General features: G+C 35.4%; 1 protein-coding gene across 1 annotated transcript in view; it reads left to right on the forward strand.

Annotated features, from left to right (window-relative positions):
• The window catches only part of LOC107552026 (teneurin-3-like), a 135,512-nt gene that overhangs the window by 17,758 nt on the left and 107,891 nt on the right, over positions 1–9,863 (forward strand). The window lies entirely within an intron of this gene.

The raw sequence follows: 9,863 nt of genomic DNA on the forward strand, positions 1-9,863 counted from the left end.
ATTCCTTTACCCGAGGGCCGGGTATGTCCCTAAGGTGCCCACTTCTTCACCAGGGCCCATAGTACTTCAGGCATTCTGTCCTCCTCCATTCCAGGAAGTAGGCCAAGAAAGGCTTAATCTGCTCTGTCCAGTTTGAGCATTGGACGCTTACGCACACAGAGCTGCGCCGTGGCATAAGGCAGATCAGCTTTTGTTTGTTTTGGTCCGCCAAAGAAGGGATTTCCGGCGACCAATCAGACTATGAGTAGGTGGGTGGTCGAGGCCATCTCACTAGCCTACGAGTCCTCTGGCCTCCCGTCAATGGGGGTCAGAGCGCACTCGACCAGGAGTATGGCGCCCTACAAGGCTTTCAGCTTGGGTGTGGCCTTGCGCCGCAGATCAAAACCCCACTGCAACACGGGCTTAGGGCTTGCTTGTTTTTACCCGATCAAGACGTCTGGCTTTCCTCTTGGTGAGCGCGAACAAGCGCCACGCCACACCACCACATAGAAAGACCATCTAAGAACTCAGACTTCAAAGTCTTGCAAACTCAGGCTTTTAGCAGGACGGCTGAAGCCTCTTCAGTAAACCGGCAACCAACCACTCCAAGAGGGCTTCCCCAAAAGGACGTCACCCATACGTCATTCCGACGTCAAAGCAACAGCCAATCAGCGAAGGAATTTTTTCATTTATAAAGAAGAATGTCTTGGCTCATATAATTTTAAGGTTAAACCTATGGCAAAAAGATCCTTGCTTGCTACCTTAGCTCGTAGCTTACTTATAATAATTACCTCTCTTTAAAGAGCTGACAAATAATCATCATTGTGTGGACCGTAGCCAGGAAAACACATTAATTTTGTTAAAAGATACTAAGAGTCACCGGCTCGCGGGACGACCCTTGATTTGAAGTGCAGACTAACAAATTTACCAATGGTTTGATCAGGTGGACTTGGGACATTCAGATTCCGATGTCCTAGCAAAACCTGAATGTGGTAATAATCATTAATTCCCTATAATTACAAATTAATAATGAATAAATAAATGATACAGTCATTACACATGGTTACATACGTAACCTAGAGATGGTATTCGTGACAGGTCCACTATCTTTTTTAGTGAAAGACCTGTGCTGTTCCTTTGAGTAAATAACTTGGCAATATTATTTAAAATTTAAGTTGCTGATTATGTAACTGTTGTATTTTGTATCCCACTCACAATCATGTTGATATTCAGAACAAAAGTAGACTTGTTCAGTATAGTTATTTAACTATATTCAACTCTTGCATAATACGAACATAATAATATAGCTTTTATAAAATAACCTTCAAAATAAAAAATAAAAAATTAATTTGTGATATAATAATTCATGCATCAAGGGTTTCAATTCTTTTACGTTTATCTTCATACTTATTTTGACCAAAGCAATTTGCAATTCTATATATAATGTAAGTGTTAAACACAGAAGCCAGACTTATGGTAATTAATGATTGTACTATATAGCTGCACTATATGTCCATCATGGCTCTGACCTTTTTAATATATTCACTGTTATTTTTTTCATACTTTTAATCAGCTGCTGGAGAGAATATAAACTTGTGATGTTTTGCCTCACATAACTTCACATTCTAGGACTTTGTGTCTCAACCTTTTCCATTAGTTGCAATTATAGTCTGTGAAGAAAGAGAAGAAGAAAATAATCTTTTTCCTTAAGACTGAGGTCAAGTGAGAAGTTTTAGTCATGTTCAGTTCAACACAACACAATTCCTCAACAGAGGAGTCTTGGAATAGGAAAGAAGGAACAAGACAAAAGGAAAAAGAGCAGCAGTGTTTAGGCAGGTAATCCCTTGCTATTGGAAAGTGGGTCACTTCCATTCCAAACCTGATTCATTCCCTCTTTTAGTGTCTCCTATCCGTTCCTCCCTTTCTTCTTCTTTAATTCCACACTCCTTTCATCTAACTGATTCAAATAGTCATAGGAAATATTAACGGCAGGAGGGAAAAGCTGCTTTTTTGATGATGGCATTTGTGGGATAAACAAAAGATCTCGACAGCAGCTAACACTATAGTTTTTCTTTCCTTTGATCCCAATTTACTGAGCTCCTTCCCTTTATTTCTCTCTTTTTTTCTTTCACTCACTTTCTCACTTTTCTTTCATACAGAACTCTCAAGTTTTATATTGGATACAGTTGTGCCGGTCTGGCTTGTGTTTCTTCTCTTTTTGAGCTTTCATATCATACAAGCTGGCAAAACATAAACCTGCAACCCTCCCACCGGCCAAAAAAAGAAGAAAGATGGAGAGAAGAAATTCTCATAAAGTGGAAATGCCCAGCTGATGTTTCCAAGCTGTTGAGAATGATGGGATTTCTGGCAGTGTTACGGAAAAGGAATATATATTTTTTTCTCCAGTTCATTTTAGTTGCTTTTTAACCTTCCGAATGAAGTCATCATCAAGTGTGCTCAGCCGGTAATTTAGCTGGCTTTCTCACTGATCATTTCTCTATTTTCCATTCTCTCTTTCTGGCTGTTGTGATAAGGATATTAACCTGTGCATTGAGACAGAAGAAAATAATATTTTCAAAATTGAAGTTGTGCAAAAGCCGCAGTTTTTCAAGTTTTGGTTTCTTTAGCTCATACTGCAAACTGGTTATTTATGTATTTATTTGTATGTATGTATGTATTCATTCATTTATTCATTGTGACTTGACAAAGAGAAAACTGCAATCTATACCAGTCAAAAGTTTAAAAAAATAATTATCTTCTGCTCACCAAGCCTGCATTTATATGATCCAAAATACAGCAAAAACAGTGATATTGTGAAATATTATTAATATTTTAAATAACTGCTTTCTATTTGAATATATTTTAAAATGTAATTTATTCCAGTGATCAAATCAAAATTTTCAGCATCATTACTCCATTCTTCAGTGTCACATGATCCTTCAGCAATCATTCTAATATGCTGATTTGCTGTTCAAGAAACATTTATTATTTTTATTTTTATTATTATTATTATTATTATTATTATCAATATTTAAAACCGTTGAGTACATTTTTTCAGGATTCGTTGATAAATAGAAAGATCTAAAGATTTATTTGCATTTTTGTTTTAATCTGAAATGAAAAGCTTTTGTAAAATTACACACTATACAATTGAAAAGCTTGGAGTCAGTATATAAATGTTTTTTAGAATTTTTTTTATTAGAATGATTTCTGAAGGATCATGTGACTGGAATAGTGATGCTAAAAATTTAGCTTTGAAATCAGAGGAATAAATTACATTTTTAAATATATTCAAATAGAAAATAGTTATTTTAAATAGTAAAATATTTCAAAATGTTACAGTTTTTACTGTACTTTGGATCAAATATAAAATATACGTTGTACTTGCAATATACTAATGTACTTTGAATCAAATTTAAAATAACTATTTTCTATTCTAGCTTGTACTTATTTGAACAAAATGCCTGAAACTTGGTATTACGAGCACTTCCTGTGTCTGTTTGCCTTTTTAAGAAGAATCGCTTTATGTATTCCCCAATTGTAAGTCGCTTTGAATAAAAGCGTCTGCAAAAGACTAAATGTAATGTAAATGTAAATAAATGCAGGCTTGGTGAGCACAAGAGACTTCTTTAAAAAACATTAAAAATCTCACCGTTTAAAAACTTGTAACTAGACTAGTAGTGTATACTTGACTAGTAGTGTATATATTTTCTTTTTTTTTAGGCTGCTCCACATAATGTGCATTTTAGAAACAAATAGGTAATACCTTTAATAAAAAAAGGTAATGCAGAATTTCTGTTACTACAGCCACTATGCTGTGTGTTACAATTATCCTCACAAATTTTTTGTAATACTGGTGTGTCGCCTCCTCCGCCTCACACTGTCTCCGGTCACATGCATGACACACACGCACACAGAAACAGACACACGGGTCACCTGGAACTGACTGAGGTCACCTATGAAGCCAGCAGAGACATGTGCAAACATACAGAAGCACAAATGCACACATTTGCACATGTGAAAACACTGCAAATTCATCTTCGGTTGTAGCAGGTTCAAGCCAAAATCCCCCCTGTTGAGCCAAGTGTTACTTTTCCGCTTGACTCGATTCCTGCATCCGCTCTCACGGACACACACACACACACACACTCACGGACACACTCAAACACTCACTCACAGACACACACACGCACTCACGCACACACACATCAAAGTGCATACAGCACCAACAAGTTTGACAGTCGAGGCAAATTCTGTAAACACTGCTTTGATAAATTATGTAATTTTTTTCTTGTGCTTGCAGGTTCATTCAGACGGTCAACATTTGTGGCACCAAATGCATTGAAAGTCACAGATCATCTGGAATTCTGGAAAGAGGGTGCAGCCTGAATCCCATCCTGCTGTTTCTCATCGGAGAGCTTGTCAACTTTTACTGTCAAAATGACTGAAATTTAACAACACCACAAACTAATTTTTACTGTATTTTATTTGCACTACCAGTCAAAAGTTATTGAACAGTAAGATTTTTAATGTTTCTTAAAGAAGTCTCTTCTGCTCACCAAGCCTGCATTTATTTGATCCAAAGTACAGCAAAAACAGTACAATTTTGAAATTTGTATTATTTAAAATAACTGTTGTGTATTTGAATATATTTTAAAATGTAATTTATTCCAGTGATCAAATCAAAATTTTCAGCATCATTACTCCATTCTTCAGTGTCACATGATCCTTCAGCAATCATTCTAATATGCTGATTTGCTGTTCAAGAAACATTTATTATTTTTATTTTTATTATTATTATTATTATTATTATTATCAATATTTAAAACCGTTGAGTAAATTTTTTTCAGGATTCTTTGATGAATAGAAGGATCTAAAGATCAGCATTTATGTGAAATAAAAAGCTTTTGTAACATTATACACTATACCATTCAAAGCTTAGAGTCAGTATAATTTTTATTTTTTTGGAAAAGAAATTATAGAAATCAACACTTTTATTTAGCAAGGATGCTTTAAATTGATCAAAAGTGATGATAAAGACATTTATAATGTTACAAAAAAAAAGGGCATCACCACAGTCCCCTGGGGACTTTGTATCATGGAAAAACATACACATACTGAAAAGCAAAAATTAGCAAGTACACTACCAGTAAAAAGTTTTTGAACAGTAAGATTTTTAAAGTTTTTAAAGTCCCTTCTGCTCACCAAGCCTGCATTTATTTGATCCAAAATACAGCAAAAGCAGTAGTATTGTGATATTCAAATAGAACGCTGTTATTTTAAGTAGTAAAAATATATGTTAAAATATTATTTGTTCCTGTGATCAAAGCTGAATTTTCAGCATCATTACTCCAGTCTTCAGTGTCACATAATCCTTCAGAAATCATTCTAATATGCTGATAAACATTTATTATTATTATTATCAATATTTAAAACCGTTGAGTACATTTTTTCAGGATTCGTTGATAAATAGAAAGATCTAAAGATTTATTTGCATTTTTGTTTTAATCTGAAATGAAAAGCTTTTGTAAAATTACACACTATACAATTGAAAAGCTTGGAGTCAGTATATAAATGTTTTTTAGAATTTTTTTTATTAGAATGATTTCTGAAGGATCATGTGACTGGAATAGTGATGCTAAAAATTTAGCTTTGAAATCAGAGGAATAAATTACATTTTTAAATATATTCAAATAGAAAATAGTTATTTTAAATAGTAAAATATTTCAAAATGTTACAGTTTTTACTGTACTTTGGATCAAATATAAAATATACGTTGTACTTGCAATATACTAATGTACTTTGAATCAAATTTAAAATAACTATTTTCTATTCTAGCTTGTACTTATTTGAACAAAATGCCTGAAACTTGGTATTACGAGCACTTCCTGTGTCTGTTTGCCTTTTTAAGAAGAATCGCTTTATGTATTCCCCAATTGTAAGTCGCTTTGAATAAAAGCGTCTGCAAAAGACTAAATGTAATGTAAATGTAAATAAATGCAGGCTTGGTGAGCACAAGAGACTTCTTTAAAAAACATTAAAAATCTCACCGTTTAAAAACTTGTAACTAGACTAGTAGTGTATACTTGACTAGTAGTGTATATATTTTCTTTTTTTTTAGGCTGCTCCACATAATGTGCATTTTAGAAACAAATAGGTAATACCTTTAATAAAAAAAGGTAATGCAGAATTTCTGTTACTACAGCCACTATGCTGTGTGTTACAATTATCCTCACAAATTTTTTGTAATACTGGTGTGTCGCCTCCTCCGCCTCACACTGTCTCCGGTCACATGCATGACACACACGCACACAAATAGTTATTTTAAATAGTAAAATATTTCAAAATGTTACAGTTTTTACTGTACTTTGGATCAAATATAAAATATACGTTGTACTTGCAATATACTAATGTACTTTGAATCAAATTTAAAATAACTATTTTCTATTCTAGCTTGTACTTATTTGAACAAAATGCCTGAAACTTGGTATTACGAGCACTTCCTGTGTCTGTTTGCCTTTTTAAGAAGAATCGCTTTATGTATTCCCCAATTGTAAGTCGCTTTGAATAAAAGCGTCTGCAAAAGACTAAATGTAATGTAAATGTAAATAAATGCAGGCTTGGTGAGCACAAGAGACTTCTTTAAAAAACATTAAAAATCTCACCGTTTAAAAACTTGTAACTAGACTAGTAGTGTATACTTGACTAGTAGTGTATATATTTTCTTTTTTTTTAGGCTGCTCCACATAATGTGCATTTTAGAAACAAATAGGTAATACCTTTAATAAAAAAAGGTAATGCAGAATTTCTGTTACTACAGCCACTATGCTGTGTGTTACAATTATCCTCACAAATTTTTTGTAATACTGGTGTGTCGCCTCCTCCGCCTCACACTGTCTCCGGTCACATGCATGACACACACGCACACAGAAACAGACACACGGGTCACCTGGAACTGACTGAGGTCACCTATGAAGCCAGCAGAGACATGTGCAAACATACAGAAGCACAAATGCACACATTTGCACATGTGAAAACACTGCAAATTCATCTTCGGTTGTAGCAGGTTCAAGCCAAAATCCCCCCTGTTGAGCCAAGTGTTACTTTTCCGCTTGACTCGATTCCTGCATCCGCTCTCACGGACACACACACACACACACACACACACACACACACACACACACACACACACACACACACACACACACACACACACACACACACACACACACACACACACACACACACTCACTCACACTCTTTCAACACTGAGTGACTCATTCTACAAACATGCAAAGACATATGCACACTGATTAGGGCTGTTTCTTAGGCGAGGGGTTCACAGTCTGGTGGATGTTTAAATCTGTTGCAGAGGAAGTTGTGGACAGTGTCGCACAGTGTTTGTTTAAATAGGAATAGAGATTACGGGTAAAAATGAAAGGAGACACATCAGTTGTAGCTGTTGTTGCTTGTGGAGGAGGCTATTATATATTAACATACAAAACAGGGCTATGGATTCTTCAGATTTTTCAGGCAAATTCAGATTTCATCTGTGCTGTGAGCCGTCATTAATGCTCTTTATCATAAATAAATTTTGCCCCACAATAACATCACTGTGTTAGACATCCATATATGTATGATGTAACTACTGCTTATTTAATTTATTAGAGGCCATCCTTTTGTTCTATATGAACCGCATTGTAATAATTTGATCTGTACGTTGACTCCTTAATTTATGATTATTTTTTATATTAAATAATACTGGCTGATTTATGCAGGACATAGCTGCTGATACGTGCATTGGAGCATGACATACTAATATATCCTCATTGATAATTTAACAAATTCACTCTGTCTGACTGCAAACGTAAACGATCCTTCAGGGTTTTTTTTTCTTCCCTCAGACTCCCATGCCAATACAATAATCAAATTACCTCAACAAACCTCTTGTAACAGTTTGCCATATTAGTGATGTCAGTGTTTTTCTATTTTAGGATTTGTGCTAGTCATTGAACCGCAGCGATTTTTAATTAAGAATTTAATTACCAATAATGCAGTTGATCAGCTGCTCCTAATTCATTTATGAGGACAGAGAGGAATCAGATAATTATGGCACACATATTCATCGTAGACAAAAATGTTCTTTAAGTCAGCTGATAAGAAAATATATTTGGTCTTTTATCATTTTGTTCATAGTATTTTACTTTACTTTTTTTTGTAAGTTTAATTCTATATTTAACAGCACAATGAATAATTTTATACATTCCCACACTAGATGCCAAAGGCTCTAATAAATATCTCTGAAAGTTTGCTGGCTATGATGGTGGTGAGAAGATAAATGGTCAATAAAAAGTGGAACTTCTGGTAACAATGTAATTCATACTGCAGTGACATCAGCATATGGGGCTGACAAGCAAAAGTCTTTGTCTCTGCTCTGAAGAGCAAGATCATGGGTGTGTGTGTGTGTGCATGCGTGCGTGCGTGTGTGTGTGCATCTGTGTGTGTGTGTGTGTGTGTGTGTGTACAGATGCTTTTATTTGTGAATTCAGGCTCACATGAAATCTGCAGGCACATAACAGGAGCATATAACTGCTGAAAATATGAAAAAAAGTCAACTTATACAACATTAATGCCAGATCAAAGATGTTCACGCCCACTTTCAGTTCAAACCAATAAGATAAGTGATCTGAGATAGAAGCACCTCAGAACGCTCTCCGCCATTTCAGTCAGCAACAGAGCACTCACACGCACTCAAACACTCCTTCTCACTTAGGAGACATCACAATTACCCCTCTATTCTGTCTTTACAACCTTCTCTTTCTTCGCTCTCTGCTATCTGACACATTAACGTCACACGTGGAAGTGACCAGTAACCATCTTTGTCTAGTAAAACATCCAAACCCCTCAGTCTCAGGGCCCTTCAAATCTCCTTTCCTCTAACACGTCCATATAGGGAAGCTTTTTAAAATCATATACACACACCACATACAAAAAATCAAGAGTGCCGCCTCAGAGAGAGAGTGGATGAAAAAGGAAGGGGGCGAAAAAAATATGTTTGAGCATGAAAAGCAAAGCATGCATGTTGGGAGGGCTCCAAAAGAGGGCCAGCCAAGAAATAAATTAAAGTACAGCGATTATCTGGACCCAGAATTAGAAGCAGAGGGTTTTGGACTAATAAACATTTGAAACGCACCCTAGGGCCCTCACCATCATTTATTACTCCACCATCTCCCATTAATGTGTTTTTTTTTTTTCTTTCGGTTTCTTAAATTTTTTTTCTTCATCGATTCCCAGGATGTTGTAGGTAGATTTTATTAATTCTTGCTGGCAGGGTTTAATGAAAGGTCGTTGGTAGGGTTTTTTTTCCCTCTTCCTTTCTCAATCCCTTCCGCTTTGGATGTACTGATCCGGTGTTTTATTTCGGTCTTCTAATGGCTGTATCGTTGTTATCAGTAACTCTTGGCATATTACAGGCCGACAAAGAGCGGTCATCAATTAACCGACACCACCCCCACCCCCACCCGAGTGTCTCGTTCTGACCTCTCAGCACTACTCTTAAACTTATCAACTCCCAAAACAAACCACTCCTCCATACACACAGACTTGCACACTGTACATGTAGACTATACACACACTCAGCTCAAAGCCTATACACATTCACAAAGATTTTATTGCAGTATTTCAGGCTCTGATATTCAGCCGTGGTGCTATTGCAAAATAAATAATATTTTATGAGTTCTAAAAAGACTGTGTTTCACAAAATAATGCAATGCAATGCAAATGCACAAAACACCTTCTATCATATTTCCTTTGTTGGCTACATGGAAAAACAATTATATGCAATTAGTGTAATCCAAATATATGTATATATATATATATATATA

Source organism: Sinocyclocheilus grahami, unplaced genomic scaffold, assembly GCF_001515645.1.
Source record: "Sinocyclocheilus grahami isolate Dianchi unplaced genomic scaffold, SAMN03320097.WGS_v1.1 scaffold17.1, whole genome shotgun sequence".
Classification (NCBI taxonomy): Eukaryota; Metazoa; Chordata; class Actinopteri; order Cypriniformes; family Cyprinidae; genus Sinocyclocheilus; species Sinocyclocheilus grahami.